This window comes from Phodopus roborovskii, unplaced genomic scaffold (assembly GCF_943737965.1).
Source record: "Phodopus roborovskii unplaced genomic scaffold, PHOROB, whole genome shotgun sequence".
NCBI lineage: Eukaryota > Metazoa > Chordata > Mammalia > Rodentia > Cricetidae > Phodopus > Phodopus roborovskii.
In genome coordinates, this window is record NW_026126541.1 from 6,975,503 (window position 1) to 6,983,399 (window position 7,897).

Below are 7,897 nucleotides of genomic sequence, written 5' to 3' on the forward strand. Positions count from 1 at the left end.
TGTACTACAATAAGCTATTATATAACAAGATGATGAAAACTTTAAAATACTGCAGCTCTACAAGCCATTTAGCATGCCAACTTCCCACCGCTGCTTGGTGGGTGTTCTGAATCGAGGCCATATTTCTAGTATTAAAAATTCCAGAACACTACTTCCAAAGCACAGAAATAAACGTCTTCAAGATTAAATCATAAAATTTACTATTTTAAGTGTCCTAGTATATAAAGATTTCACTTCTATGAATTCAGAACTATGGTTAACACACGGAGATAAGCCAGGATTTGTTTTAACATTAAAAAGTAACTTTTCTTCTATATACCCATATATAGTCACAGAATTCAAGATACTTTAATATTAAGATATAAATGCAAATATTTGAACGAGAAATAAAGGCTCTAAGCAAAATGTCCAACCCTCTGCTCCAAATATATAGAAACTAAAGCTTCTCTCTTCCAGATCATCTAATCTCTTCTACAACACTAAATTCTAGTAAAGAAACTGTAATCTTGAATCTAAATTTCCCAATCCAGATGATTGAAAGATGACAAGAGAAATAAAGCTTACTTCCAGTAAGCAATAAAAGCCATAGCAACACTTTGGCCACTTTGTCATGTCACGATAACAGGTTACATTTTCAAACAGCACTGATCATGAAGAACATATTACAAAATTTCACACATTGCATAGCTAACCCAAAACACTAGAGGTTAAACATAAAGTTCCAACTTGGAAAAAATTTAAGGTAGTAGTAAATAGGTTACTGTACTATTCCAATACCTTCACAGAAAATTATTTGTTTCTATTTACTTTGTCCACTTTGTTGATAACTGTTATGTTTCACTTCATTAGGCAAAATTTTCCAGTAACAAAAGCTTAACACTAAAAGCTCTAAACATTTCAAATTGGAGTTCTTTCTGAAATATACACTTTTAAATCTTTAACAAATTATAACAATTGACTTTTTATGATACAATATTATTCACAGACTATTCTATTTATATATAAGACAAATGACATATTCAAAGATTCCACACGCTTACAAATTAAGGTGCTATAAAATGCTATCTTTTGAAAAATGTCTGCCAATTGCCCATTCTGTTTTTTTTAAGAGACATGGTCTCTGCAGCATGTCCTGGCCTGGAACTCAGGACAATAACTGTTGGGAGTACAGTCACCACACCCAGCTCTCAACTCTTTTCAAATAGTGTCCCAGGCTCTTACTGTCAACTCTCTTACCACCTATAGGAGTAATTTCGGCCTTTTTACCATTTTGTAATTATTTTAATTGCATATTACAAGGGTTAAAAAAAAAAGGACAAAGGGGTTCTAAGGATTTAAAAAAAAATGTGTATTTGAGAACAAGGATGTTCACATATCTTCGTCCTTTTTAATAGCTTTTTCAGTTTGCTTTGATCCTACATTATTAATGACTTTAAAAGTAATTTTCTACTACGAATCTACAAGGTCGAAACACTGTTAAAATACATTAAAGAAACAATAAAGACAAGCAGCTAATGCTCTCCATGAATTTTATATTTTGGCAAAAAGACATTAAGCAAATCATTACAAAATGCTGAATGTTACAAAAGAGGAAATCTAGATTACTTAAATCTAGAGATCAAAAGTCTCCCAAATAACATACTATCAAAATGAGGCCTGACGATCAGCCCGGAAAGAAACACAGGTAGTAGCAAAGCAAAACACAGGTAGTAGGAATTCTTAAGTTTCCTAGGAACTTTGAGATACATGGGATACTATACATAACATTTTAAGGTAACTGCTGAAATGTGGGGGGAAAAATGCCACAAATTTCTGTACGTCTCACTATATTCTTCAAGAATATGAAATAATAATCTATAAAATGACCTAACTTGTAGATGTGGTAGTACAGGAGAGGAGAAAATGGTTGGCCCAGAACAGTGTGTATTACCTAAGGAGCTCCTTTCTCAACCACAAATGACTAGGTCCTCAAGCACAAGAATGCAAACTACAAAGTGTTCCATCAGGGTCTGAGTGCTGGACACAGAGTTCGAATCACATAAAGAGTGAGCATTGCCAAATAAGTGTAAAAATAAGTTTCTATTAGACTCAGAAGGAATGTGTCTACATAATTATGTATTGCCTAAAAACATTTAAACATAAATTTGAAATCATCAATAACCCTCACAACTATCACAAACTAGGTTCTTTGTATTTCATTAGAACAAAAATTCACTTAGGTAACAGTTTTAAGCAATAATTTAAATACCCCTTAACATTAATACAGGTCTATAGTTCAGGGCCCAAAATGTATCAGGTACACAAGAAATAACCACTAAAAACATAAATCATAATGGAAATCTACAGTAGGGCTTAAAATACTGGATGGCATAGCAGGTACAGTGGGTTATGGCAGGTGGCCACAGTGTCTGAGTTACACCCAGGAACCCACATGGTGAAAGGGAGAATCTACTCTGACCTTCACACACACTGTGACATTCATTTGTATGGACACATATACGCCTCGAATAAATTTATAAGGACTTTTAGAAAACATTACTGGAATCCAAATAGCTAGTCCTCATAATTTTCAAAATGGAACTAATCTAAGCCTTGTTCTTTTTCTACCCTTCAACTCCCACACACAGGGCATACCCTCCAGTAAGCACTCCCAGTTACACAGGCAGTCAGGACAAACTCAGATGAGTTAAGACAGACTGCCCGAGTTTGTCCGTAATACAGCTGTTACAGCCCTTATCACATTGTGTAAGTGTGACCTGTCCAATTTACTAAATAAACACTTATTTAATGGAAGTGGGAAGCAAGCAGTATTTGCCTCTGCATTCTCAGCACCTAAGACAAGAATGACATACAAACTGTAATCATCAAGAACTGCCAAGCATAACAGAGAAGTTAAAGACTACACTAAGAAAAGCTTAAAAACTAGGAAACCTGAAATGTTAATGGATAAAATTAATTTCAAATTCTAAAACTTATATCAGAACAAGCCATTTACTCATTACCTCTAGGGCATTAGAAAAAGAAAAAAAAAAAAAAATCCAAACAACAAAGCATACTGGCGCCCTCCACATGGGGTTGAGATGCAAAACCAGACTGGTGCTTCAGAGCTGGAGGCTGGCTTGGGCTGTGTAAGACAGATTGAGTCACAAGAAGATGGGAGTGGGGAGGGGGCTCTTTTCAGCATGTGTCTGTGCTGGTGTGTTTGTGTGTGCCGGCATGAGGTGCCTTCCTCCTCTTTCATTCTGGGCTTCCCCTCCTGCTGGGGAGACACAGGTCAATGCTGAGGACCCAAGAACTTTACCTACTGAGCCAGCCATCTCTCCAGCCCCAAATAAAAGGTTTATCAGCTATAAAGTCATATAATTAAACTGGTAGCACTTGTAAATAGCAATGGAGAATAAATAACACAGTGAGGCAGTTGAAATTCATAGTGCTATAAAGATATCACAAAAAACAGCCGTAAAAATTTCTCAGGTATGTTTAATGAGCTGATTTCAGGTTTTAAAAAAATCTCCCTTAATGGTTTAGATACAAGCATATATTCATTCTTCCCTATAAAAGAATCCCTTCTTGTACAGAATGTGCTACCTTTTGTTAACATTCCTGATCTTCCTAAGGTGTAATGAGGTAGCATGAAATCTAATTGGTTTTCTTTCAATCCTGACAATGAGAACTACGTATTTACTCAAGAAACAAATATAACTATCTCAGAAGCTTAAGAATGCTTTATGATATTCTTTTTATGTGTTCCAACTTAGTTTCACTGAACTAATGATGTTTTGCTAAAATATTGAGGACAAGGACAATATATCAAATAAAAACTATTTTACCTTAAAATAGGTACCTATTTTAAAATACAATTTTTTTCAGATTTAACAAATATTTTCTCCATTCTGCACTGATTAACAAGCACATTTCAGATACTTTGAAACATGTCAAGTTCAAGCACACTGCAAGTACCTTGAAACTTACGAAACTTCACATTTAAAAGGCAAGTTAGACAAATAGAAAGGAATACTGGAAAGAGAAAATACTTCCAAAAAAGATCTATAGGGCACAGATTTGATTTGGTGTAACATGCCATTTGAAGACTAAGCAGTTAAAAACGTAAAATTAGCAGATAGTTATGGCCATGCTTTAGTCCATTAGCCATAAATTACAAAATGTATAATACAAAATATATAATGCATGAAATATTTAAGTCTAACAAGAAATCAATTATCAATCTAATTATTTACATGACTCATTTCAAGTATCACCTTATATACTATTCTACAGCTAAATTACAAAGCCAATGTCAATTCATTTACAACAAAACATTTACCCATTCACTAATTGTCTAATACTAGTATCTAAACCTCCTCTCTTTCGTAAACAAGAAGTCTTACACCAAGTCTAAGCTACAAATCTTAGAACTCACTGAGATAACTTATTTGTTTGGTTGCTTTTTTAGTTTGAATTATGTCTTGGTTAAACTAAAGATTTCTGTGCCCCTTCATACATGAAGAGCAGAGCAACTGAGCCTCAGAGACACACTCATTCAATCTTCACCCTCCAAATATTAATGCCCTTCCATCTATACATGCAAGGCCTAGCTTTTGCTTTGTTCTAAGATGCTGACTTTTTGTATGTGAATTACCATTTTAAAAACACTAGTCTTTCTGAAATATTATAATATACAAGAAATATTGATAATTCAGCATATTTTAAAAACAAGTATGACTGAAATTTGGCTACTTGCACAAAACATCTCAATTGTATTCACAATTGCTATGGGTATTAAACAAAAATAAATAAATAAAACCATGCACTTGGGGCTAGATTTATTTAGGCACTAAGAAAACCAAACACAAGGCAAACACTCTACCAATGTGGTAATATTTTAAAAGAATTGCTGCAAGCATATCAAAAATATAATTTTGTGTTCCTATTCAAACATAAAATGCTTCAATTGTATGACTGGTTTGTTCTTTACATGGTAATTTAGCATTGGTACTTGCTACAATTTCCAAAAACAGCTCTGATCTTCTTTCTGATTATGACATCTTAAAAAAAAAAAAAAGTTCAAACTATTAATATATCACTTTATGGCACTTTTCAATCCATACTGACTGAAGTTTCTGAATAATGAGAGAAAAACATCATAAAACAAATGCCAACTGAGACAAATATAGTTTCTTCAGAACCTGAACAAGCATCTTGGGAAAGTATACTCTTAAAGTGAGGCCAAGACCATAACTCCAAACTGAGATATCAAGAGTGTGATTTCATGTTAGCTTTATGTTACATTTAATCCTTTGAAAGGTACAAACCTTGGGGGGGGACCCTTATTTTTGTCTATTTTACTTTACAAATGCATACTCAAACTAACATTAAAAATACTTTGTCTTACTAAGTTTAAAAGGCTTTGTACTTAAATACTTTTTAAGCACTCAGCCAAAGCTCCACGCAAAAAATGATTAAATATTTAGGTATTTATCTAAAATCTTTAACTGTCATATGAAAAAAAACTTTTTGATAAATTAAAATCTATTTGTAATTGATTTTGTAGACTTACTAAACGTCACAAATTGTGAATAGCTAAACCTCAAAATTTCTTGAAATACACAGCAAGGAACACTCACAGAGGCCATGCCACGGAGGGTGACAGTGAAGACTACGAGTGCACTAACAAAGCTGGGTCCCGTCTTTAAAATTAAACGTCTCTGTCAGTGCTGATGACTAAAACACTTGGCTGCACAAGTATACCCTAGGATTCTGAAACTCAGCAACCCAAAGTTTTCGATTAGGCGATCCCTCTGAGAAGATGCTGGCACTGCCGACACCTATGGAGAGCGTACAAGATTACACAGGTGTGAGCACAGAGACTAATCATAATGCTGGACACCACTCTACCCCACAATCCAATTTGCAACCTAATTTTCACTTTAGCATCCCTAGAGTACTCAAAAAAGTATTATGGTGTAGGTCACAAAACCAGGGTTTCCTCTTTTACACAAACCAACACACACAAATTCAAATGTTCAAGTGTAAAGGTGAGATGAGATGGAAAACAGCCCCAAAGCATGTCCTTTGCAATTCCCCAGCAGACGTGCATTCCACCTGTTTGTAAACCTCTGCTTGCACAGCTAACTCAAATCCTCTAAACGGGAATGGGGGAAAGAGACAGAGAAGGGGGAGAGAGAAGGGGGAGAGGCGGGCAAATTACTGCTTTGGAGTCCTTATTCTTCTACCTAGGCATGGGGGAGGGGATGGTGCAAAACAATGGATACCGAGGGGCTGGGGGAAAATCGTTTTGCCCTGGAGCCTCGGGCGTTCCGAGCTGGGGGCGGGGAGTTACACTACTTTTGCTCCAGCCCTCGCAGCCTGCACGGAGACTGCCACCGGGCACGTTAACAGGGCGGTCCGGGCGGCCACGGCTCCTTTCACCCGGCAGCTCAGCCAGAGCCAAGCCACCGCTCCCCACGCAGGGTCTGTGGGAAGCAGAGCGCCCAGCGCCGAGGGCCGTGGGTGGAGGCGCAGGGACCCCGCCCCGCCCCACGGCCCCCCGGGCCCCCGGGCCCCCCGGCCGCGGCCGCCGGCGCCAACCGTGCCCACGACCCCGCCAGCCCGCACCCCGGCCGGAGCCGAGCAGCCCGAGCGCCACTGACCGTCCGCCCCGGGCCCGCGCCCGCGCCCGCCGCCGTCCCGGCCGCCCTCTCTCTCCGCAGTAGGCCCGGCCCGGCGCTGTCACGGGCGGGCGGCTTGCTCTCGGCGCCCCGGCCGCTGGCCCCGCGCGCGCGGGCAGCGGCTCCGAGGACCCGGGGCCCCGGGCCGTGGCGCCCCGGAAAGCGGCCGCGGCGCCTCGCAGGGCCCGGCCCCGTCAGGCCTCGCCCGGCCCCGGAGGCTCGCGCCGGTCAGGACGCGCGGGGCCTGGCCCTGCCGACAGCCGCCCGGGCCGCCCGGCGGGAAGGCGGCCGCCCTGACCCCGAGGCGCCCTCCGCCTCTCCCGCCCCGGCTTGCCGTCTGGAGCCCGGACCCCGCCGTCCCCGCTCACCTCCTTCCTCCTCCTCCTCCTCGTCCTCCGCTCCCAGAGCGACGCTGCCCTGCCGCCGCCCCCCGCCCCGCCCCGCCCCGCCCCTCCCCCACTCGCCCCGCCCCTCCACACACTCCGGCTCCCTTCGCCCCGCCCCGGCCCTCCCGAGCACGCCTGCCATTTGCTGGGCAGAGCGGATGGGCGGAGCCAGGGCAAACGCAGCCGCCCAATCAGAGCGGCACGTTGGTGCCAGCTTCCCTGTCCCCGCCCTTTTCCTTTACCTCCGCGGCTGTGCGCGGTCTCCCGCCCACTGGGCGCCGCTGGCTAGCTCGGCCACAGAGAAAGCCTCCAGCCGGGTAGAGAAGCAACTCCCAGTCGGAAGTTACGCTCGAAGCCCGGGCAGCCATAATTGATAAGGGCAGGAGGCGCTTCCTGCCTCCCGCCTGACGTACGCACGTTTCCCTCGTTAGGTCGCCGTTACCCCGGGCAACAGCGGAGCCGTCTGGGAAGGAGGGACCCGTAAGTACACCTGCCGGAGAGGCGCGCACGCCGCCGGAGCCGCAGGGTTTGCCCTCGGGCCGTGCACCGAGACGCCTGGCCACTTACCTACAAGAAACTTAGGGCTTCGAAACTCGCTCGCGCCGGAAGTTGCGCCTGGCACTTCCTAGTTGGGTCATAGCCCGGAGGGGCAGTAGTCGCCCCGGCCTGCGCCCCAGGGGCTGCCCCGTCTCCCAGGGCTCGGCGGCGAGGTGAGTGCCCGCGGCGCCCAGCGGCGGCCGGCCAGGCCGCAGGAGCCGCCTAGAGAGCGCTCGGTGGAGACTTGCGCGGCCCGGGGCCGCTTCCGCTGGCGGAGGGTTTCCTTTCCGGCTGCCGGGGCGGCGG

General features: G+C 43.2%; 1 protein-coding gene across 1 annotated transcript in view; it reads right to left on the reverse strand.

The window, feature by feature from the left end:
- Shoc2 (SHOC2 leucine rich repeat scaffold protein) overlaps window positions 1-7,055 on the reverse strand; it is a 68,348-nt gene extending 61,293 nt beyond the window's left edge. Inside the window, exon 1 of the mRNA XM_051199626.1 lies at window positions 7,037-7,055. The gene's annotated coding sequence lies outside the window, so the exon portion shown is untranslated. The remainder of the gene's footprint in view (window positions 1-7,036) is intronic.
- Between the last annotated feature and the right edge of the window lie 842 nt (window positions 7,056-7,897).